The sequence below is a fragment of the Dasypus novemcinctus genome, chromosome 1, assembly GCF_030445035.2.
Source record: "Dasypus novemcinctus isolate mDasNov1 chromosome 1, mDasNov1.1.hap2, whole genome shotgun sequence".
Lineage (NCBI taxonomy): Eukaryota > Metazoa > Chordata > Mammalia > Cingulata > Dasypodidae > Dasypus > Dasypus novemcinctus.
The window spans coordinates 149,018,602-149,043,465 of record NC_080673.1 but is presented as its reverse complement, the minus strand read 5'-3'; the positions used below and the strand labels follow the sequence as shown (position 1 = coordinate 149,043,465).

Genomic DNA, 24,864 nt, shown 5'->3' with positions numbered 1-24,864 from the left:
AAACAAGCAGCCCCAGATGCTTACCACAACAGGAATTCTCAGTTGTTGGCTCTCTCCCCTGCTCTCCCAGATGGATAAAAAACATACTCAAACAGTATACATTTGTCTCTCTTCTCTCATAGGAAATGGGACATGGGAGTTGCCATCTATGGATCCTGACTTGAAGCATGTTTTGGTTACCCTGGGAGACCATCAGTGAAGCAATTTCTTCCCTTGCTCTTTTGGACCCTCTGTGCTGGGTAACTGACAAGGAAATTATTTTCCCTTTCTGGACATTTTATTCTGTGCAAGTAATAAAGGAAACATTTCCTGAAAATTTCTCTTGTGCACATGACTAACTCTCTCATTTCAGTAAAATGCTCAAATGATATCTTGCTAAAGACTGTCTTTCCTCCTTTCTCTGTCTGATTGTTCTCCATAAAATTTATATTACACACATGCATGTATTTATATATGTGTTTATGTATGTATACATACAACATTATATTTGTTTCAAAAAATAATATGCCTCTTTTTATATCTGCTGTTAAATCCTACTTGGGTTGAAGGGTTATAAACTAATTCATTTGAATATATATGCAATTCTTTAACATATTTGTTTATTTTCTGTTTCCTTTACTGGACTGAAAGCTTTATGAGAGTAGATGTATTTTCTTGTATTACTGTATCACCAGGACAAATAAATCTTTACCACCTAATACGTGCAAAATGAAAACAGGTTGGATGAATGAATACATGCATGTGTATGTGAATATCCTTCTAATAGTACTGGTATTATTTTCCAGTTTTTCAAATCTGCCTCCCTCAATAGGCTTATTGAAGAGAGGAAACTTATCCAATTATTTCTCGTACTTACAAAACATAGCAAATATCCTGGTATTTAGAAGTTTGATGATAAGTATTTGCTAAAAAATGAAGGAATAAGTAAATAAAAACACAAACAGAAGAAGATAGTGATGCTGGAAGAGTTGAAAATTTTTCCAGTCACAAGTATGTGCGGAACGCTTGTCCTGACTCGTTTTAGTTTCACTTTAAAGCCCCAAAATATTATTTGGTCTGTTAGATTATTTCCAAGGACTTGGGAACCCTCTTGTTTTTGTTCCTTATTCCAAAGAAGCTTTGTTTTTCATCAGTACAATAACCACAATTTGACTATCTTACTTTATTTATTATAGAACAAACCAAACAATATGTATTGAGTTATCAAATACATGTGTGCTGTAATCAGCTAGGTTTTACTACATTAAATGAGGATTTGAATGAAACTAGAATTTCATTGCCTTGGAAAACATCTGTCCATCCACCCCAGTCATTATTTCTAAGGAATACAATGGGGTGTTCATATATTTTATGAGAGTAAAGTATATGCCAGCATTTCTCATTTAGTCTCATTATTTCCTTTTGTGATAAGGTTTACAATCTTTATTTATTTTACTGGAGTATATCAAATTATTGATATTATTTTACACCTCTGCACACTTGTAATATAAATAGAATAGGTAAATTTGATCATCACATTCTTAGACTGAATTTTCTTGAGAGTTAGAAAATTGTCTGCACCTTGATTTTTATCCCTGATTTGTGTCATTTTGCCCTTCACATCACTTTCAATGTCATTTTATTTCTTTATAAAATGCTATGACCTTTTATTAAACTAGAAAAAAAATGAAAATCTTTTGAAATGAAATAAGGAACCACAGTTTGCTAAATTCAATATCAAGACAGTATCTATTACTCATTCAGGATATAACAACTCTAAATTTGTTCTAAGAGTAGGATCCTACAGAGCATAATGCACACTACTAATGATGATGGTACAATTGTGACTGGTTTATGGAATTTATAATAGTTTTGGCTCTTTGGAATGATATCCGACATTTTAAAAAGTAGCTCTTTAAAGACCCGGAGTCTTTTTTTTTTAAGGGAAATTAAAATCGTACCTGGCAAATAACCAAAGCAAAGGACAGAGTAGGTAGTCACTAACTAATATTTTTGGATAATAAATTTCACAAAAATAATAGGCCCCTCTCTTTTTACACTTAATCTGTGAATCCTCATTTGTGACCTTTAATATTGAATCAAGGGACTATAAACTCCTTAACTTGTTTCAATCACTGGTTTAAGGATAGAAATGTTTAATAACATATTTTAAAGACTATTTTGCTCTAAGCTAATTGGCTAAAGTCTCTTAACTGACATTTGTAATTATTATTTTTTCCTGCTCAGCATAATCATGCTTTCTGTGAAAAATAGCCACACAAAAGATAAATAAAGGATAAAAAATGCTATTGGATCTCTGTATAAATAAAAGGCTTTGAGATTGCTTATATCCTGTATGATGGACTGAAAGAACAAATGTCAATAGCAGCAAGTGTAACATTCACAACTCTAGGTAAAAAATGTTTACTAAATTAAATAAATAAATTTTGCAGTTGTATTTTTTCTAATATGTATCTTACGGCAAATTGTTAAGGATGATTATTCTAAATAGTAGTACTATCTCTTTGTATTTGATTGAAATAATTGTAAATATACTTTAATGGCAAAAGAAGTACTATTATAGGCACTTGGAAAGTCTGGTTCAAAGGAGGCATTGCAGGTTACTTAAACTTGCATAATTCCAATATTTGATTTTTATAATCCAAACCTATTACAATAGTTGCAATGTCCCTCTATTCATATATGAATGTTGGATATTTTCTGCAGAATTCTGAGCATCATTTCATTCTAATCTGAATTCAACACTTTCTTTATTAAGAGTCAAAATGCTTTGGTTATTAGATAAATAGATTTCTGTGGTTTTTTGTAGGAACTTGACTCTTAGACCGCAAATGGGCAATGAAGTAGAATGAAACATTCATTTTCCCTGAGTGTCAAATTTCAATACATTTTTAGGTTAATCTATTATTTATTTTCAACATAAAAAGGGACTTCTTAGTATTAAGACATCTTCACTTGGAAATTCTGAGAGCTGTAATTGAAAAACCTTGAACAAAGTCTTACTTATGTCACCTTGCATAAATCGCAACTTATCCATTTTTCAAATGAATATATGGAAACTTATTATCTATGTCATGAAGTGGTTTCAGAGGATAAGTAATACTATATGGGGAAATGCTTTGTATTCCTAAAATTTCAAACTTAAGCTTAGTGGGGTTTTTTTAGAATTTTTAAACCTTTATTTTCTCTTGATGTAAACTATTCAATTTCCACCTACATTCTGAGCTTTGGTGAATTTAACTTTTTAATTAAATAATCATAAAGGTAAAATTTAATAAGGATATTAATCATGGTGAAGGTAATAATGATAAAAATGATAATACTAGGTGATATTTATATTTTTATCACTATTCCAAGTGACATATCAACAAATCTCCAAAGTTTAACCATAGCCTTCTGGAAAATTGCATTTCTCATTTATGTATTCTATTAATCATTTATGTCCTAGAACAGGGGTTCTTAACAAGGGGTCTGTGAGCTTGAATTGAAATTCAAAACATTCTTGTGGTGTTGGGGATGTGATATATTTATTAAATAATTCATAGTGTAGGGTGGAATTAGCAAAGGGTCTATGGTTTTCACTTGACTGGCAAAGGGGTCCATGGAACAAAAAAAGGTTAAGAACCCCTGTCCTAGAATAAGTAATATACTTTCTCTTTTGTGCACAGACAAGAGAATAATATAGAATCATATGGTAGAAAGCCATTCTTTAACCAAGTGTTCTGATCAGAAAGAATAAAACTACTCTGGGGTGATCACAACCCCAAAGCAATGTTTTTTAAAAATTTCTAAATTTCATATTGTAAGGACATAATTTTAAAATATTGAAAACATTGGGAAGCAGATTTGGCTCAATCAATTGGGCTCCTGTCTACCATATGGGAGACCCTGGGTCCCCTTCCAGGGCCTCCTTCTGAGAGCAAAGCTGGTTCGCGCCCACGAGGAGCTAACGACCTGCACCTGTGGAGAGTTGGCGCAGCAAGATGACATGAGAAAGGGAGGCAAGCAGACACAGAAGAATGTGCAGCGAATGGACACAGAGAGTAGACAGCAAGCAAGCACAAGGGGGGTGATAAATAAATAAAATAACTTTTTAAAAAAGTTAAAAACATGACTCAAAAAAATATAAAATCAACATGTGTCAAAGATTTCATTAAACTCATTTATTTATGAAGAACTCAGTGAGACAAGTTTGTTTCAAAAAGAATTTGAAGAAGTTGTATTTATAAGCACCATAAAAAGTTAGGTTAGCCACAAATCTGGTTAATGTTGTACATGGCAATAAATTGTAACCTTAGGGTATTATCATTTCTACCAGATAGAAATCTACATAATATGCATGTTTTTCAAAGTTTTTAAGAGGCTCACTCATGGGTTATAATTGTCCAGAAAAATGTACTTGCAATTCACTTGGAAATTTATTATTTGATCAGTCACCAGACTTTATAAAATTGTTATCCTATAATTTTCTAGCATTCATTTACTGACAGTAAATACTGCAGCTGGATCTACAATACCTGGAGCTGAACCACCACTCTATGAGGGGAAAGGAGAAGACTTGCTGCTGGTAAAGTGAAGAAGAGGCAGTGGTATGGTGATTGGCCATCCATTCATACCATGGACATGATGGAAAAACCTCAGGTCCTTTAACCTAGAAATGAAAAGATTCAAGGATACCAGTTAACTATCTTCAAATTTTAAGTAATCATATGTAGAAGAAATACTCAACTATTTTATATCATTGTAAAAGGAACAGACTTAAAAGCAACAGCTTGTGGTTTATTACAAAAAAAAGTTTTGTGACATTGAGAATTATGGGGTTGGAATAATCTATTGTGGCATGAATTCCCTATCCCAAGAGGTATGGAAGTCCAAAAGATTACTATTGTTTCTTGTTGATGTGATCTAAGAATATCAAACAGAAGAAATTATAAAGCATCTGTAAGTTTTCTTTTAAGTGTAAAATATTAAGAATTAACAAACAAGCAAAATGGAGATTCTTTATGTAATCAGAACTTCTTTTTCTTTATGAACTTCAAACTTTTTTACCTTACAAACAATGCAGTTATAACTCAACATCTAACATTTGTATTATAATTCAAATAATGGATTAAGATATAATGTCCAACTTAGGTAGATACTGGCATTTTAAAATAAAATTGCTAATGCCTGGCTTACTTCACTAAACATAAGGTCCTCAAGATTGATCCATATTATCCCATGTGTTTGTACTGTGTTCCTTCTTACAGCCAAGTAGTATTCCATTGTATTTATATATCACATTTTATTTGTCCATTCACCTGTTGATGGGCATTTGGGTTGATTCTAACTTTTGGCAATAGTGAATAAGGCCGCTATGAACATTGGTGTGCATATATCAGTTTGTGTCCTTGTTTTCACCAAACTTAGCATGTAAATGCATCACCATCATCCCAGCATGGTACATGACTCTGGGGGGGTGAGCCTCCCTGGCAACAGGACATTACTACCAATCACCAGCTGGTGATGCAACTAGAAAAAGGCCTTGAATAAAAGGGGAAAATGATAAAGACAAATGAGATTATATGGCTAAGAGACTTCAGAAAGAGTCAGGAAGTCATCAGAGGGGTTGCTTTTATGCACATCTCAGCAGGATCTCAGGGACAATCAAAGTGGATACAACCCTAGGTACTAGTGCTCCTGAGGGCTATGAAGACAGGGTCTATGGTCATGGCAGATGGCTCTGGAGTTCAGTGCCTTGCCAGGGGGCCCTACTCTGGAATTTGTGCTCCTGAGTGTGATGAAGTTGGACTCATATGTGACCTTTGTATACATGCCTCTTCTGTCACTTTTAGTCAACCTGTGGTTGGCACAGGGGTTGATGTTTACTCAGGAGGCTTGAATCTCTGGACTGGCCATGTGCCATCTGGACCCTGAGCCTCAGCAGAGTTGCAACTCCTACTCTCCAGTTCATTGGACTTACCCAGCTCAGCTAACAGGGAGGTGAAGATGGTCAACCACCACACCAGGAAACCGAGAGTGCCTACAACTGCAAGCAGGAGAATCACATCCATCAACCATGTGGGATCTAAGTCCCCTTTCAATTTAGAGATGGAGTGGACATCACCATCCCAGCGTCCATAGGAGGGAGGAATACAATATGAATTAGAGTGGACTTACTGGTATTCTACTATAGAATTATTGTGACTCTAGCATTGGAAGAAATTGTATCATTGATACGGAGGCAGTGGACACGGTAGTTGCTGAGGGCAGGGAGAAGGAAGAAGAGATGTGATGTGGCAGCAGTTTTGGGACTTGGAGTTGTCCTAAGTGATATTGCAGGGACAGATGCTAGACATTATATATCTTGCAATAACCCACTGAATGTACTAAGGAAGAGTATAAACTACAATGTAAACTATAATCCATGCAGTGCAGCAGTGCTCCAAAATGTATTCACCAAATGCAATGCATATGCCACAATGATGAAAGAGGTTGTTGATGTGGGAGGACTGGGAGGGGGGGTCGGGGGGGGGGTATATGGGAACCTCTTACATTTTTTAATGTAATATTTTTTGTGATCTATGTGTCTTTTCAAAAAAGACAATTAAAAATAAATAAACAATTAAAACAAATTGCTACATTCCTGTTTTAAAATATTTTAGTATATATAATTTAAATAGAGTTCACAATTTCCACAAACTACATTTCTATACTATTTTACTCACAGAATTGTATCTTAATGTAATATCATGTATGCCTGACTGCTCTATATTTTATCCCAGAAATATGTATTTTTTCTTATTACTGTAGGACTTCCCACTTTGAAATTGCACTTTCTGATTCAGTTAACATTACAATTACTATCAATATGCAACTGATCATTACTACACACATATATGTATGTGTGTATATACTTTAAGTAATTATTAATATTAATGTTAATTATTAATTTGGAATTTGATTTCAATAAGATGTATTGGCCTTTCCATCAATTAGTTCATTTATTATTCTACAATGACAAAGATTCTGCCATTAATTATTTTACTTTATTTTTTCCAAAATTATGAATGTGAATCTTAAGAAATGTTGTTCATTAATAAAAGTAGCTAGAATTTGAGGAAATTTTGTTATAGCAACATAACTCAATTACTTTTATCACCTTCTGAATTATATGCCAAAAATCACATAATGGTTTATAATCAAAATTATTTTTAATGATTTAGTAGCTGACAATTTTATTAGTTCCTCCTTCAATTTCGTAGAAAGCAAAGAGTTGGTAACATTTTACATGACAAGGTGATTTGTTACTCGCTCATTAGAGTCATTCATTTTCTCACTATTGATACAACTATTTCAAATTGTTCATTTTTTGGCATCTTGAGTTTTTTACACCCCTGGGCAATGCATCTTGTTAAGACAAAAAATGTCTGAGAGATATACCTACTTTTTAAGTGACAGAAAGGAATTTGTAAAGACGAGAAAGGACAACATCACAGAAGTTTTCTCAGGAGAATTAGTTTCACAAGTGAATAGAATGTGGAAGTGGATATCTCAAAATCAATGCCTTTAAGACTATGTGTCTACGTATCTCTTGGAAAATTATTACACATATCGAGTAGGGCACTTACCCCATATTAAATATTTTAGGAGCTTGTTCACTGAGTATTTTGTAGAATTATGGTTGTTCTCATATTACCAAAGATGAGAAATAAATTGAAGTTGTTGCTTCATCATATTTATTACTTTAAGCTGACCATTCTCAAATGTTATCCTATTGTTGTACAAATATATTTGATTGCACATTAAGTGATACTTCCCCTGGAACCTCATGAAAGTGATTTATGTTCCCTGGAGGCGATTCATGGGAATTGACCTACCAATTGATCAGAATAATAACGGAAACTTTAAGTTAGAAAATGGTGCTTATTTCTGCTCAATCACAGTCTATTTAGTATGAAGCTATGGCTTATACAACCTAACTATATAAATAAAAATATGTATGTTATTTCCCATATACAATGTTTTCAGGTATAAGCACAAACTAAGATTATCAAAAATGTTTTTCCTTTCTATCAAAGATCATAAAAAATCATATTATAATTTGTACATATTTGATTATTATTGTTTATCTATAAATGATTTTATATAATACAAAAATTAATTGTACACACACACACACACACACGAGGAAGTATTATATTAACTGCTCTCTCTGGGATGTTGCCTAATATTACCATATACTTTTCTTTCAAATATAAAATTCGGAGAGATATACAATCTTCTTCTCATTAACTTGCTTACAAGTCATGGTAGTTATTTATGTTGTTTCTACATATTTCCTCCAAAAACATATTAAAAGGAATATAAACTAAACCTTTATATGACAGTGCATGTCTATGCTTTATCTAGAATGCCTTTCTTTGGCTATATTCCATATGAAGCATGGATATTTGGCAATAATGCTGTTATAGATATATATCTATACAGAGATAAATATATAACCACATATATCATTTTTTTGTTTTAATTAAATATTTTTATACTGGAAGACTAGTTAGCATTTTATTTGGTGTCATAAATTAGTGTAATAGAGAAAGGAGGGATAGAGAATCAGTGATAACTGTTTTTCATACTTTATTTTGGCTTGAGATTCATTCAGATATATGTTCATCCAACATATTTACAAATAGTAACTATAGCTGTAAGTGGTCAAAATCATAAAAGAGACTACAGGAAACATTATTCTACAGTTCAGAGGAAAGAAAACATTAAAATAATTTTCTATAGTAGAATTAAAAAAGAAATCTCTTTATATCACTCATACATTATCATTTGATTAGATTGTGAACTTCTTAAGATCTGAATAGAGAAATTGAAACTGTTTATACCACATTCACACACAGTAGGTCATTGATGAATGAACATATTTACTGACCTCCTTTTAGATGGAAAAAATATTGCTAGGTGGCATTATGAAATATTCCTTAGTTTATTTAATGTTGTTTTTATTCCATTAAATTTTATTCAGTTTAATTTGATACTCTTTACAAAGCTGTATGTTCTTTCAGAAAAGAAATATGTTTTAAATATCCCATTTTTGGACTTATTGGTATCAACTCGGATACATATATAAACTGTCAGATGGCAATATGTTAGGTATATAATAGTAATCTCTCTTGAATTGCATCAATCATTTGCTATATAGAAAAAATATTTTTTCTCTCCACTTCCATGTCAACTATGTTTCCACTTCTCCTAAAGAGACAAGAATTATTTCTTCATAATGGCAGATGTATTTTAGGGAGATATTAAGGTTGAATCTGTAGACCTCAGTAATGGGTTTATGGTAATGAAATTTCAAGGCTCAATTACCTTCTGTGCACGTGTGTACATACATGTATGCACATAGCACAAGAGAGAGTACTATTAATATATATTTATATATATACTTACATGTTATGTACATAATTCATTATCTGATAATATTAACTACCTATGATTTTTTTTGCTGTCAGTGACCAAAATCCCAAAATAATAGAGAGAAGTTTATTCATCTATATGTTAACACAGTCAGTAGGTATGCAGCTGAGTGTAAAAGCAGGGAAATTAGGCATGATATTCTCTGGGTAAGCAGGGGCTCTTTCAAGAAATCAAGTGTGGGTTAACATTCTAAAATAAAATGATGCATCTCATTAATAGGCATAGATATGAAAATTATTAGGTTATATATCCATGTACTTGTAAAATATCTTTATCAGCATTTAAACCTACACCTATGCTCCATATGAATTTAGAATAATAAGCCATTCTAGAATAATGTTGTTTGTAAAAGAGCAAATACAGATTGTTATATAGTAGATGGAATGTTCTATGAATATTCATCATTTTGATGGATGGTACTATTCAGCTCATCTGTGTCGTATTCTGACTGCTTGCTTGATCTCTAACTACTGAGAAAAGGCTATTGAAGCCTCCATCTCTAATAATGGTTACATCTGTTTCTCCTTTATATTCTGTTTTTGCCTCATGTATGTATTTTGAAACATTTTTGTTAGTTGCATACATGTTTAGAATTGTTATGTCTTCTTGAATAATTAACCATTTTTCATTATTATTATTGTTTTTTTAAGAGGTACTGGGGATTGAACCCAGGACCTCGTATATGCAAGGCAGCCACTCAACAACTGAGCTACACCCACTCCCCTTTTTTCATTATTTTTACCCTTCATGATCTTTCATGTTCTGAAGTCTGCTTTGTAAGAAATTAATGTGGCTACTCTAGCTTTCTTTTGGTTAGAATATACATGTTATATAATTCTCCATCTCTTTACCTTTAACCTATCTTACTCTTTATATTAAAAAGGCAGGGTAGACAATCCCAGGAATCCGGCACCCTGTCAGTGGACCTTACTTTGGGATATATGATAACCCATCACCTCAATGTAACAGAGTTAAACTCATTCATAATTTTCCTACACATGGCTTTAATGCCCCTTTCATTTGAACTTGTAATTAGCACTATACTTGATATATATGTGTCCCAGAGACTTAAATCTTCTGGTGTTCATATGCTGGTTGAGCCCTGAATCTCAGGAGAGTTGCAGCCAACATCTACTCTCCAGTTTGTCGGACTCACACAGGATGACTAACAAAAGGATGATGATGGACAATGCTAATCCCAAAAACCAGAGTATCTACAACTGCAAGGAAGACAGTTCCATCCATCTGTCCCATGGGATCTAAACCCCCTATCGTCCAGAAATAGATTGGGCATCACCATTTCAAAATTCTCAAGATTAAGGAATAAACAAACATAAGGGTGGGATGCAATTATGGACTAAATTCAATTTATCATTTTTATAGTCTATTAATGGAAGAACTTGTAACATTGATATAAAGGCAGTGGTGACCAGAGGATCTAAGGTGAGAGGGAAGAATAAGTGTAACATGGGGCCTTTGGGGGGCATTGGAATTGTTCTGCATTACATTGTAATGATGGATACAAACCATTATTCATTTTATCAAAATCTATAAAATTGTGTCGTGCAAAATGTAAACCATAATGTAAATTATAGGCCATGTTAGTACCAATGTTTTAATACGTGTTCATCAATTGTGTAATAACAAAGGTACTGCACTAATAAAAAATGTTGTTACTGGGGAAAAGTGTGGGAGGAGGAGGGGTTGGGGTATATGGGAATCCCTTATATTTTCTATGTAACACTTATATAATCTAAAGCGTCTTTAGGGAAGCAGATTTGGGCCAATGGATAGGGCATCTGCCTACCACATGGGAGGTCCAAGGTTCAAACCCAGGGCATCCTGACCTGTGTGATGAACTGGCCCACACACCATGCAGATGCGCACAAGGAGTATGGTGCCACGCAGGGGTGTCCCCCACGTTGAGGAGCCCCACGTGCAAGGAATGCCCTCTGTAAGGAGAGCCGCCCAGTGCAAAAAAAGTGCAGCCTATCTAGGAGTGGCGCTGCACACACGGAGAGCTGATGCAGCAGGATGATGCAGCAAAAAGAGACACAGATTCTGGGTGCCACTGACAAGATTACAAGCAGACACAGAAAGGAAACAGAGCGAATGGACACAGAGAGCAGACAATTGGGGGTGGGGGGCGAGGAAGGGGAGAGAAATAAAAAATAAATCTTTAAAAAATATAAAATAAAGTGTCTTTAAAAATAAAAAGTAGGTTTTGATAGGCCATGCACATTTGGGTGTGTGTGTTTTTTTCCCAAATAAGACAATATCTGTTGTTTAGTGTACTTAAATCATATTTAAAATGGTAATTGATATGGGCACATTAAAATGTGTCATCTTGCTGTTTTCTATTCAAAATGAATTATTTTTTTTGCAAGTCTCTCCCTTTTTTCTGCCTTCTTTGATTTGTGTGTGTGTGTTACTTGTAATTCTTAAAATATTTTTTAGTGATTGTCCTACGGTTAACAATTTAATATATTAAATAATATAGGCAATCTTCAAGTAAGTTATAGTGCTTCATGTGTAGTGAAGGTAACATCTAACAATTTCTCCCTCCTTGTCTTGTGAAATTGTTGACATTCATTTTACCTTTACATATTCTAAAAACACTCAATTATTGTTGCTACTATTGTTTAAACAGTCAATTAACTCTTAGAGCAATTAAAGCAAGAAAATTGAAATATAGTATTTTACCTTTACTTATTCCTTTATAATATTCTTCCCTTCTTTATGTAGCTCCATTGTCCTGACCTATTTGCCTGTAGAACATCTAACATTTCTTGTAGGGCAGAGATGATGACAATGAACATCTCAGTTTTGATTCACCTGAGAAAGTCTTCGTTTATCTTTTACTTTTGAAGGATTATTTTGCTAGTTAAAGAATTCTGATTTGGCAGTTGTTTATTTTCTTTCAAATGTTAAAGATTTCACTCTACTTTGTCCTTCTTACATAGCTTCTGACAAGGCCTTTGTAATTCTTATTTTTGTTCCTCTGTAAAGCTTCCTCCAACCCCTCTAGGTACCTTCAAGATTCCCCCCCCCTTTTTTTTTTTTTCTGAATATGATATCCCCAGGTGTTGGTTGTTTGGTATTTATCTTGCTTGGTGTTCTCTGAGCTTCTTGTATTGGGGGTTTGTAATTTTGTAAACTTTGGGATTATTAGTTCTTCAAATATTTCTTTTCCCTTGTTAGTTATTCTTTTCCCTCTGATATTCCAATTTTGTGTATGTTACACCGTTGGATATTGTCCCATAGTTCTGCAGTATTCTCTTTTAGTTTTTCATTATTATTTTCCTCTTTAAATTTTAGCTTGGATAATTTCCATGGATCTAAATTAAACTTCATTGATTATTTTCCTGACTGTTGTACTTCCTGAAGAGTCTTGCGAAGGCATTCTTTATGCCTATTACTTTGTTTTTGATTTCTAGAATTTCCTTGTGACTCCTTCTACAAGTTTCCATTTCTCTTTTGACATTATTCATCTGGTTTTACACTTTCTCTATCATTTCTATCTAAGGAGCCTGTAACATAGTAATCATAGGTATTTTAAATTACCTGATAATTTCAAAATCTGTGTCAAATTAGAAATTAGTTCTAATGATTGTTTTATCCTTTCATTGTTTCTCTTGCCTTTTGACATACCTTGATATTTGCTGTAGTTGTTGGAAGCCAAACATGTTGTAGTAAATAACATAAATAGGACTTAACATTGAGAATTTTTGTCCATCTGGGGCTGTATTTGTCATTTATTGTAGCTATGAGTGACTTCAATTTTTGGTTTATTTGTTCGTTTTGTTTTGTTTGTTTGTTTGTTTGTTTTGAGGTACAGGGGTCAGGGATTGAACCTGGAACCTTGAATATGAGAAACTAGTGTTCAGCCACTGAGCTACATCTGGTCCCTTCAATTTCTTTTAGTGGTTTTGAATTTCTCTAGTAATGATGTTTTTGTCTCTCCTTTTGGATCTGGGTTTCACTTGGGATATTCTTCAGAGATAGTCTGCCTTTTGCAACTATCTAGCTGTAATCCATTGTTAATATTCCTGGAATTTTATTAACATGGGAGTAGTGTGATGGAGGGGGTTTCTCTAGGCTTTGACTTGTTTGAATCTTTGGTATGCACAGTAGGTCTGTATCTTGGAATTGTGGCCTTCACAAGTATTCTGGGCAAAGCTTCTAAATCAGGATGGGTTGCATAGGAATGCTTCAGTGTCCCAAGTTCTGTAAGCACTCTCTTCTATATAATATAGTCATGTTTTTCCCCCTTAGTTGAGACAAGGGCAAGGGGGGCAGAGTAGAGTTCTTTTCCCTTATCTGGAACAGAATTAAACTGGTGCTTCCTGATGATGTTTGAACCCTCGAGATTAAGTGCTTTATTCTATAAGGAATAATGGCATTGGTGGTTTCTCAATGGGTATTCTTCCATCCACTTTCCATGGGTAAGGGGTTGGAGAGGTGAGAGTGCATGTCTCCATATTCCTCTTAATCTTCCTTGTTAGAACTTGGCAGAGTTATTAGAAGAAAATGGAAAAGGCTTCAAAATTGTGGGCCTTCCGCACTGGACTGTGGCCCCCCAAAGTTTCCTACTCCCACTCTAATCCATAGTTGGCCTTCAACAATTAGTCAGAATTTGTAGTTTAATCTTTCTACTGTCTTATATGGCATCTGGTTGCTTCTCACCAGGTAAACAATAGTTAGGCTCTTGTGTTCCCTGCAGGTGCCTTTCTCTCCAGATTTCAGGATGGTGATTTTTTTTCTATGATCTCATTTCTATGATGAATCCAAGAAGAGTTGTTGATTTTCAGTTTTTCCAGCTTCTTCTTGTTGCAAGGATGGTAGGTATGACTTCCAAGCTCTTTATTTGTATGACCTGCATCCAAAAGTCTTCACATGATATTTTAAGTAAACAACAAAAACAAATGGTAATGAAGATTTGATTAAGCAATTTCATGAAAATAATTTATCTTCTTGGAAAAAAGAAGGGATATTCTATTATATAATAATATATAATAATAATAATAGCCTTCTAATCTATTATCGGAACAACAGGGACTGGTATTATTTTGTTCCTTCTTATTTCTACTCCTTTATTCTTTCTTAACTTTCCATAGCAAGCATGTGATTCATTTGAAAAAATGTACATATAAAGCATTAAGTATCTACTCACTCAATTTCAAAATCATGTAAGAAAAATATTGTACAGAAACACATTTTTAGAAGAGCATAAAAAAAGAACATAAGCACTCACACTATCTATGTCAATCTAATAAATGGAACTGAAGTTCACATTTGTCTCTAAACACACAGGCAGCAAGAATAAAAAAGTGGGGGAAACATGATCAATTATTGAGTGCTCTTCAAAATGCCCTCATAGAAATAAAATCTACTTAATGCTAAATTACACAAGGCACTTCTCAGCTAGAAATACATTTTATAAGAAAAATGACAAAAGGGATAATGTCCTAAAAATGTTACAATGAACTTCACAGTTCTATTAATTCTTACAACATAAGATAAAAATCAAAAGCCAAATATAAATGATATTCACAGTCATATATAACTCCATGAAGACAGTTCTGTAAGTGATAAATTAATGTGGTCCAAGTATATAGGATTTTTATTTTTCATTTTGATCCTAGGGTAGGATTTAGAGGAACAACAGAAAAGATACTGCACATCAAAGATTGTGGTAGCCCACCTCCAAAATAACCCCCAATGAAACACTTCTCCTAGTATTCATTTTCTTGTGTAGACCCTTTCTATATTCCATCAGGAGTGTAATCTATATTACCAATAGAATATGACAAAAGTGATGATATGTGACTTTCAAGACTAGGATATAAAAAGCATTGTGACATTTTCTTTGCTCTCTTCTTTTTGGGAATTATTTGCTCTTGTGAAAACGAGCTATCATGTCATAAAAGCATTCAAGCATCCTTATGGAGAGGTTGATGAGGCAAGGAACAGGGTTTTCCTGCCAACAGCTCATCTTGAAAGGAGATCATGTAGCCCAAAATACGTCTTTGGATGACTCCCTCCTTAAAGTCTCCTAGCCAGAACCATTCAAATAATGTATTGCAAAATTCTAGACCCATAGAAATAGTGAGATAAAAAAATATTTGTTGATATAAAATCCTGTCTTGGGGTAAACTGCTACACAGCAATAGATTATAATTTAGCAAGTCTCTCCTAAATTTCCCTTATCTCAGCTACATTTGAGACAGAAAATGGAGATTAGTACATGGTTGGACTTCTGAACAGCTGGTTTTTAGTGTTATTTTTATTCTAAAATATTTATCGGATGGAAGATATTTCACTTTCAAAACAAAATTTTGTAACATTTTAAGAGCCTCAATAACTCTTGCTGGAATTGAAGATCATTCAAACACAACACAAAGGTGGATTATACTCTTTAACTTAACACATATTTATTTATAACCTTTTGTCTCCCAGGCATTGTTTAGCAGGGGTCACACAGGTATACAGACTTATTCTCCTCTAGTGTGAAAGAGTCCTGCATCTATTGTAACTTATGAGCAGATTTTCAATTGAATCTACACCAAAAATGAGGACAACGATGTTGGGGGTGGAAATTTTCAGTACTCTTTACAACATAAAAAAAAATCAATACACCTTCTCTTGGAATTTATGATTTTTAGTGACTGGTTTATTTGTGCATCTTCCAGGGTTAATTAGGAGCAAATAGTTCCTTTTGATAGCTGAATAAATTGACTTGCCATCTGCAGTAATTTGATATAAACCTGCCCATTCTATCAAAAACAATGGTTTTGGTTTAAGAATATTTATCACTGAGACTTATTTTTGTTTTTATATTTCATAAAAAAATAAAAATACTAAAAGATGAAGAGGTTAAAGGAATATTGACTTAGAGAGGCTCTCAATGAAAGTAGGTGTGTTCCCACTTTCAAAGAGCAGTTTATGGAACAAAAGCGTGTAGTGGTAGTGAATGATTGCCTCTATTAAGTTCAGGTAGAAAAATTACATAACTGTTTAAAAATCCATGTCAACATAGTCAAAGATTCAAAATTTATAATATTAATATTAAAAACTAAAATTTCAGTTATGAATATGAAAACTCAAAACTTCTTTGAAAATATACTAAAATTTCAGACACAATCACTGTTCAACTAGTGTGAACATGTAATATGTCCACACACTTCTGCCCCAGGCCCACTGTGAGCTTCTTGCCACCAAACTCTAATATCAAGAGCTGACAGAAAAGTATTCATAATTAGTCTGTCAAACCTGTCATACTTCAGCCAGATAGCTAACAGCTCCTATAAAGAAGAAGGTCAAGGAAAAAATCTGAAAAGCGCTTCAATAATTTGCTTTTTCTAGGGAGTATAGTGTTTCAGATACAGAAAATTTTTCTGATTACAGAAAACTGACTCTTGTATTGCTGAAAGGGACACCACTAATATGTTTGAGGGGTGGGAGCAGTTGAGAGTACAGATGGAAGCTCCCTAACAGCTAACATATGTTCTAGACTTTATTCTGACAAGCTGCCATACTCACTAAAAGGAAAAACATATGTGATATTATAGTTTAATATGATTAAAAGTATGGTTGTATAGGATTGAAAACTCGTGTAATGTTATGGTTTTACAGGGATTGAAAGGATAACAAAGATTACTGAAATCAAACATTATTGCATGTCTGGGATTTCTCTTAATAGTTCAGAAATGTTTGGTTAGAGTATTTAAATAGACATTAATGAATTATATATTTATTCTACAAAATTTGTTTTTCTTGCCTTTAGTTCATCAAAATTTCTAATAATATATTTATAATCATTGCCTTAGTTTATTAATTTAAATCAATTTATAGTAATTTAAATTTGTAGAAATTTTGCTCTGTTGAGACAGTAACCATTAAAATTATCTATACATACTTCCTTAAGTATTCCTAAATTTATGAAAACAAAGCATAGATTTTCCATACCAAGTTAAAAGATTATAATGTGGTTGTACAAATAGCATTTTTTAAATCACAGAAAATAGTACTTTTAACTGTGGCTATCCCAAAAGACCACCATAAAATCCTGTTTACAATCTTAGATTACTAGACCATGGATGTAAGGAAGAATGCCACCTTCAGAGAATCTCAGTTGGATCTAAGAAAGAAGAGTTCAACGAAAAGAATATACACAGATTACTGAGGTCTGAGCTCATGTAGTTTAGAGAGAGTCAAGTAGTAAAATGAGTGGCAATTGAACTTGTATTTGATGTGACAAATTATTATTGGTGACACTGCAAGGTACTCAAGAGTAATCTGTTCGTCTAGAAAAATGTTTCTAAGGATTTTCTGAGGCAATCGTTTGCAGTCTTATTATCCTGTGGAAGAATATACTCGAATAAACAGCTGTAATGTTAACACAGATGGTTATTGTTATTACTGCAAATTATTTAATGTAATGATGGTTGTTATCACTTGTCATGCTTTTCAACATCTCTTTAAAATATATCTAGATCTATATATTCTTTCTTAATTTTTTCATTCAAAATTTATATTCCAGAGATTCATAATGCAAACTTATTTCCGTAATAAAACTATTGTACAAATTACTTTTGTGATTATTTTTACATAAATCTCCTTCGTAGGCATCCAAGTGTTTTATTTACTTGTTTTGGTTTTCTTATAAAATTGGAATGTCATTTTTGCTGCATATTTTATATACTTTGTTTTCCTAAGAGACAGGATTTACTTAATTTGTCCAGGGTCTGATGATAAAGTTAAATTTTATATGTGTTTCGTCAAAATGTTTCACTTTTAAACACATACATTTAAATTAAAATAAATTAAAAACAACATTTGAATTATTCTAATGAATGTCATTGCTAAGCATAGATGAAGTGTTAAAAGGCATTTTGATGTTTTGGACAAAATTTTGCTTTAACACCTTTTTTTTTTCCTGTACCAATATACCAGCAATATTATCAGCTTACCCTCACCAAACTTTTGTATTAATTCAAAAAATTAAGAATTCTTTCTTCAGTTTTTCAATTAAGTCAAAATATCTACTCTTCAAAACATGAGATTTTCTTGTTTTCTTCTTCTAGTTGTTTAGTATTATACAAAACAAATGTTACTAGTTCCACAGGACTTTTATTGTTGATACATTAACTAATTGAAATTAATAACATGACATTTAAAATTTCATGTATGACTTCTCCTTGTATATTGCCTGATATATTTAATAATATTATTATGACTTCTCATGCCTCGATAGCATTTGTGTCATTATTATTGTATTCATTTTATGTGTTCATCCATTCTAATATCACACATTAAAATCATTTATACTAAACCTAATTGTACATTGTTTTTTGTGAATATATTGTTTCTAGTAACACCATAAAAAACATACAGATTTCAAAATAAAACATAATATTCTTTTAAGGACCTCACTACTACAATCATTATTGTGGTACATTGTTTTGTGGAATTCTGTCAATTGTTTCAAGTTTATATCAGTCTTCTTCCAGTCCTAAAATTACATTGTGCATATTTATGTGCAAGCAATATCTCATTGCCGGTAACTAAATCTTCCTTTTGTAAAAACTCTGTAGTTGCAAACATTTTATCTGGCCTGTCTCAATTATGGAGTGGATGAGAATAATTTTCTCATTGTTTCAATCAGTAATTAATGCCTCATTAAATCAAGAATTTGTATTATCCTGATTAAAATTTTATGTGGGTGATGTTGGGCAGAAATCCATTCACTTTTATTGTCTTCAGTTTTCAAAAATTCAAGCAGATTTCTCTTTCATTTTATTTTTTAGGAATTTTAAGCAGAACTTTTTTTTTTTCATTTCTAACTTGATTTTGGCATACTCAATCTGATTAATAATCTAAGTGATGTAAAGAATAAAAAGCAATTGTGTCCATAATGTATAAGGCTCAAATGTCTTTATTAAAAATATAAAACAAAGTGTAAAAATTTTTAAATAAGATTGTTTTATACATTTCCAAAGAAAGATTTTCTAAGTATTAAAATATCTGAGATATTCAAAACTATGTTAGTTATAATTATTAATATCCAAAATTAAATCACAATTATTCAAACAAATTTGTTTTTCATTTTATTTATTTTTTCTAATAAACTATTGTAAATTTATTTACAATTAAATTTCTTTATAACATAAAATCATTAATTCTACCGATGATTGACATCTTGTTTCAATTAAGTAATACATAACATACTTCTTATATGTTATTTCTAACTTTATATTTATTATATCTTATATCTAACTTTTAAACTTACACAAATTTAAAAGGAGTATCAATTATTTCTTATTGGAAAATGTCAGTTATATCTTATTTTTTGAAAAATATTTTTCAGCTGCTATGTGCATCTATTGTCAATGCTGTGCCAAATCATGAATACCTCTGGAATTACAAATTGGAATGAAAAGTAAAGCAAGAAAATGGCCACATAACCATAGAAAATGATACTTTCTTATGCAAGAATCTATTATGCATTCACAATTATCTGAGAAAATGGATTTGAAAAGTTAATTATTTTTTTATATGTAAGCACTGGTGCTGCCGAAGACTTTGCTGTATTTCAGAGCAGTGTCTTCTCCAACATGCCCAACACTGCAGTGGAAAAGCCATCAAATCTTCCCTCATTTGTTTTAGTTGTAGAACTAGTTAATGGAAAGGAAAGAAGTCTTTTCCAGGGTCTGAACATGTTTATCCTCAAAGTGAATATGTAGTTAGAGGTTGTATGTCAGTGTTGAGAGATAATTCTAAATGACAGACTAGACTGCCATAAGCCTCCATTTTTTTGTATATGCTATTTACTACATGCTGGAAGTATGTGTAGTTCAAGGATCCCTCTCGCTTGAATTTAAGCGTGGTCCTGGTACTGAAAATGCATTTGGCTTGCAATAATATGCATTTTTACAGAAAAAAACCTTCCAGAATATTAAATTTACAATTTTTGGCTTTAAGACATTCCCAAGTCTTTGTGGATGGAATCTGGCAATAAATAAATCAGTTAAAATAAGTATATCAAACATGATTTTATCCTTCAAATTGGTATAAAACATTGAGATAGAGAGGGAATATGCTATAACAGAAAAATATAGGGTCTGAAATTAACTTTTTCTGAGTTTAAATGCTGGTTCCAGAGTTTCAAAAGAGTTCTGTACATTCCATTTCAACTAGACTATCAGAATGACTCTTCCTTAGATAGGCATTATAGAGTCCCACTCATCTCTCCTTCCTTTCCTTTCTCTTTTTACCAACCTGAACATGTATTTTTCTTCCCCTGATGATTCTTTCCTTCATCTTAGCTTCTGGTCTAAGATATTAGACAGGTTTCATCTATATATTTTTCTGTCAAGAAACCTGGAGTATAGGGAATATAGACACAGAAAACTACTTTTTTTTAAAATTCAGCCAAGAGTAAATCAAGTCCTTTTTGTTATTAAAGGTTAAATATATTAATTGCATTATTAACCTGTTAAATGAATTAGCAAAGTCATGGAGGCTACTTGTCCATATGTGTCTAAAACAAAAGCCAACTAATCTATGCATGACTGAAGTATGAGCTAACTAGTCTGTATATCTTGAAATTAGCCATATTTGTCTAAGCAAGTTATCTGCAAGACAAACTAAGGCTCTCTGAGTTTGCACAACTGCTAGGACATTATGGCATTCTTTAAACCTGAGTCTGGATTTCCCTGAAACCACAACTTTTGCTGGGGTTAAATGCATTTTGTTTTTGTTTAACAAATCATATTTTTCTTAGTGTAGCCTTATTTTATTTACTTTAAAAACTGTCTCTTCCTCAGGGAAAAAGGGAGCTGTTTTATTTCTACAAAGAGTTTTCCCCAACCTTCAAACTGCCTCCTTTTGATAATTTAATGTTCTTTCTTTTCTAAATTCTTAATCTGTCTTTTATTTTACAGTTCATTGATGAGGAGAGGACCAAATTTTGCTGATGTTGAACTTTGTAATGGCAGAGTGACTCAGTGAAGGTACCCACAAGAGCTTTTTGCTCTCTACTAGATTCTTTAGCTTTCAGAGTTCACAGGTAAGCCTCTCATCGTGCTGATCTTGTACTAGATGCCCTTGGTAAGTATCAGAACTTTGAGAGTTTAACATTATGGGCTCTACTTGATTTAAAAGGGTGAAAAAACCCTTTGATATCCCAGCTCATATGTAACTAAGGACAGCTTGAAGCTGCCGGGACCTTTTCCGTAGACTCAGTCCTGCCCCTTCAATGTGCCTTGGTAAAGAAGGGCTCTAGGATCCCTGGAAACAATGGAATGCATTCTTTAATTGATATACTGAATCAACCAAAAGTGTATCTGGTTCCAAAATTGCTTCTTTAAAAGACTCTTTGCAGAAAACTTAAGAAAAATTAAAATCTAGTCTTGGTAACCCTCTGACTAAAAAGACTAGATGGCTGGATGCTGATGTGGCCCTTTTTGCTTCTTCTAATCCTTCTGCTCCTCTTTGTAATCCTTCTTAGCCTGACTGCTGAAGTTTGGCAAATGTCCTATGAAACCCGACCTTCTGAGACTGGCTGGAATGCCACTCTCCATAGCTTTCAGCGCTTGGCCAAGAGCAGAGCACAGGGCTACTGTTAATGAATTTCTTAATCCAAAAATGGATTTGAAAAATTAAGAGTTTAGAATTCTAATTGGAGCTTATGATTCAGCATTGCTTACCTTATTCAATTTATTCATGTGGTTTTGAGTCTGGATGAGGGGGGAAAAAGTAGACTGAGACAGCTAAATGGGAAAAGCTGGAAGATGATAATAGGGACATTACAAGGAGCTACAAGTAGGGATGTTCCCCAAAAAGCCAGCCAAATTGTTAAGTACTTATCAAATGCTATGCTGAAGACTTTTCCTCAGAAAACTGGTTGGTTAAGAATCCAATCTTATAAAACAAATAAGAAAAGATGTCTCCATCTGAATTATAAGAAGCAATTGTTCCAGAACTTTGGAGCTTATTCAGGTCTTCCATCTTTTACTGATTAACCTGAAGGGCCACTGTCCTCACTATTTATCAAAGGACTTGAATCTGATATTGTGGAGTTGGTTCAAAAAACATAAACTTAAGTGGGAAGCTTCTCCTTTAGAATATTTTGAAAGAACTCTGGAGCAGGGTAAGATTAAAAAGACAAATAAAATAATGGCTTACATTTCATCAACTCCAAATGGGTAGAATAAAAATTTATTAAAAAATCCCCCAATTACCACTTTAATGACAATCATACAAAAATAGTGGTACCTCTAAGGGAAGAAATATTAAGGACCCTAGCTGACTATATTGCAAGCAATAGGGACATTAAAAATGAGATTTGTCTGTTTTTAAAAAGAAAGAAGCAAGCACTAGGTATGCAAAAGACCCAGTTTAATATGGCTCCTTTGTATATTTCCTTTTAAAAAAAAGAATGTGTGTGTGTTTTGTATTAAAGATAGTTTGGTGCTACAGTGACCATGATGGGAAAGTTTTAGTTTAGACAAGGTTACACATTTAACAAGCTATCATATATTCATATACATAATAGTTTTACTTTGACAGTAATTGTGCTTTGTAAGATGTTAGTTTGAAGGCAGTTTCTGTAAGTATGTATGGTATACACTGAGTTATTATTGAGGAAAAAGAGAATAGTTTTGTCCTAAAGTAAAATGACTCATTGTTAAGAATAAGAATGAGAAAACAAAGGACAAAATCTGAATGGATTTAGAAAGTTGTAGAAGGTTTGCAGAAAAGGAATTTTATTTCTTCTGATCAAAGTTAGATAGGATTTAATGGGTCTATCTATAAGATTTTTATGAGCCTTAGCATCAAATATTATAATGATGTCCAACTAGAATTTGGCTTTCTCTCTCTCAAAGGAGATTTCTTTTTAAAAAGTAAAGTTTTCTTGAATTATTGCTCTGTTTTTAGTAAGCAGTTGTGAAAGTTATTTTCTGAGTAATCAGTGTGTAAGGCAGAGAGTCTATTTTATCAGAATAAATTCTTTAGTTTATGTTGACTTTATCATGTCCTTGAATGTTTAAAAAAATGTTTTCTCACTTTTGGGAAAAAAGCAAACAAACAGTTTTTTTGTTTATTTATCATCCCATTATCTCCTATATTTACTTTTAAAAGCTTTTATCATCACTTTGGTTAAATAGAGAGTCAAGTGTTATTTCACAGGGACCTATGGTTAGATTTAACCAAGTGTGTAAACTTGAGAATTTGGACATTTTGCCTTTTCAGATGAAACCCTCAATTATATGTTTTCTGATTTCATGCTATTTGTTTGATTTTAAAAAGGGCCTCTAAAAGTAAAAAAGCACACATTTGTTCTTTCACCTTGTAAAAAGAGAGGTTCTAGAAATAGTTTTATTTATTATGCTATGAATTACATGGGAAGTGTTTTCAAATGAAACAGGATTTTCTAGGGTAACAAATGTAGCTCAGTGGTTGAGGCCTGCCTCACATCTATGAGGTCCCAGGTTCAATCCCTGATACCACCAAAAAATAAAAATAAAAACAAAAATAAAATAAAATCCAGGACCAATATTAAAAACATAAAAGGATATTCTAACATTTTATTAATTAAATTTTTATGAATAAAATGTTATGAGTATATATAAATAAATAAATTTAGAAGTTATATAAAGTTCTTAGAGATTTGTCAAAGTCCACACTGACCATGGGAAGTTCTACTACTGATTTGCCAAATATTAGACAACAGTATAATGTTATCAATCATAATTTTCAGCTATTCTTTTATGTTGTTGTTGTTGTTTTTTAGGAGGTACCAGGGATTGAACCCAGGACCTCCTTCATGTGCAACATGTGCTGGCCCAACGAGCTACACCATGTCCACTTTTTTTTTTTCCAGTTATTCTTAAAATTGTGTTACCAGTCATAGAAACAAACTAAATTTCTTCTCAGTTGAATTATTTATAAAGAAAGCACATTAGATCTTTCACTTTTATAAAACAATAATAAGATAACTATGGCTATTTGTCTTTTTTAATCCATAGGTAGTATTTTGTTTATTCTGATGTTTTCCTGAAAATACTTGCATTCAACGCCATGCCAGGATGCTTCATCTTCAGTAACAAAAAATGGACTGTCACAGAGACCCATGGAAAAACTGTGCACATGCTTCTAAAGACATTGCTTAAAGAACTTTGAGACCATACCATGGGACTGAGTCATGATTTCCAGAAATCTAGTAGGAAGTTAATGGGATCACAACATTGCTAATACTAAGAATGAACTTAACAAGAATTAGTTACTTAAGACTGGATGAATAGATAATGAATGTTGCATGGATTTTGTTTGGAATATTGCTGATGTTTTAATGTTTTATTTTCTAGATATAAAGAATCCTTTTTGCCTTTCTTTAAA

At 32.7% G+C, this 24,864-nt stretch overlaps 1 long non-coding RNA gene across 1 annotated transcript in view; it reads left to right on the top strand.

Annotated features, from left to right (window-relative positions):
- LOC139440146 (uncharacterized) overlaps positions 1-318 on the top strand; it is a 40,836-nt gene extending 40,518 nt beyond the window's left edge. Inside the window, exon 2 of the long non-coding RNA XR_011650245.1 lies at positions 123-318. This is a non-coding gene — a long non-coding RNA (uncharacterized lncRNA). The remainder of the gene's footprint in view (positions 1-122) is intronic.
- The last annotated feature ends 24,546 nt before the right edge of the window (positions 319-24,864 follow it).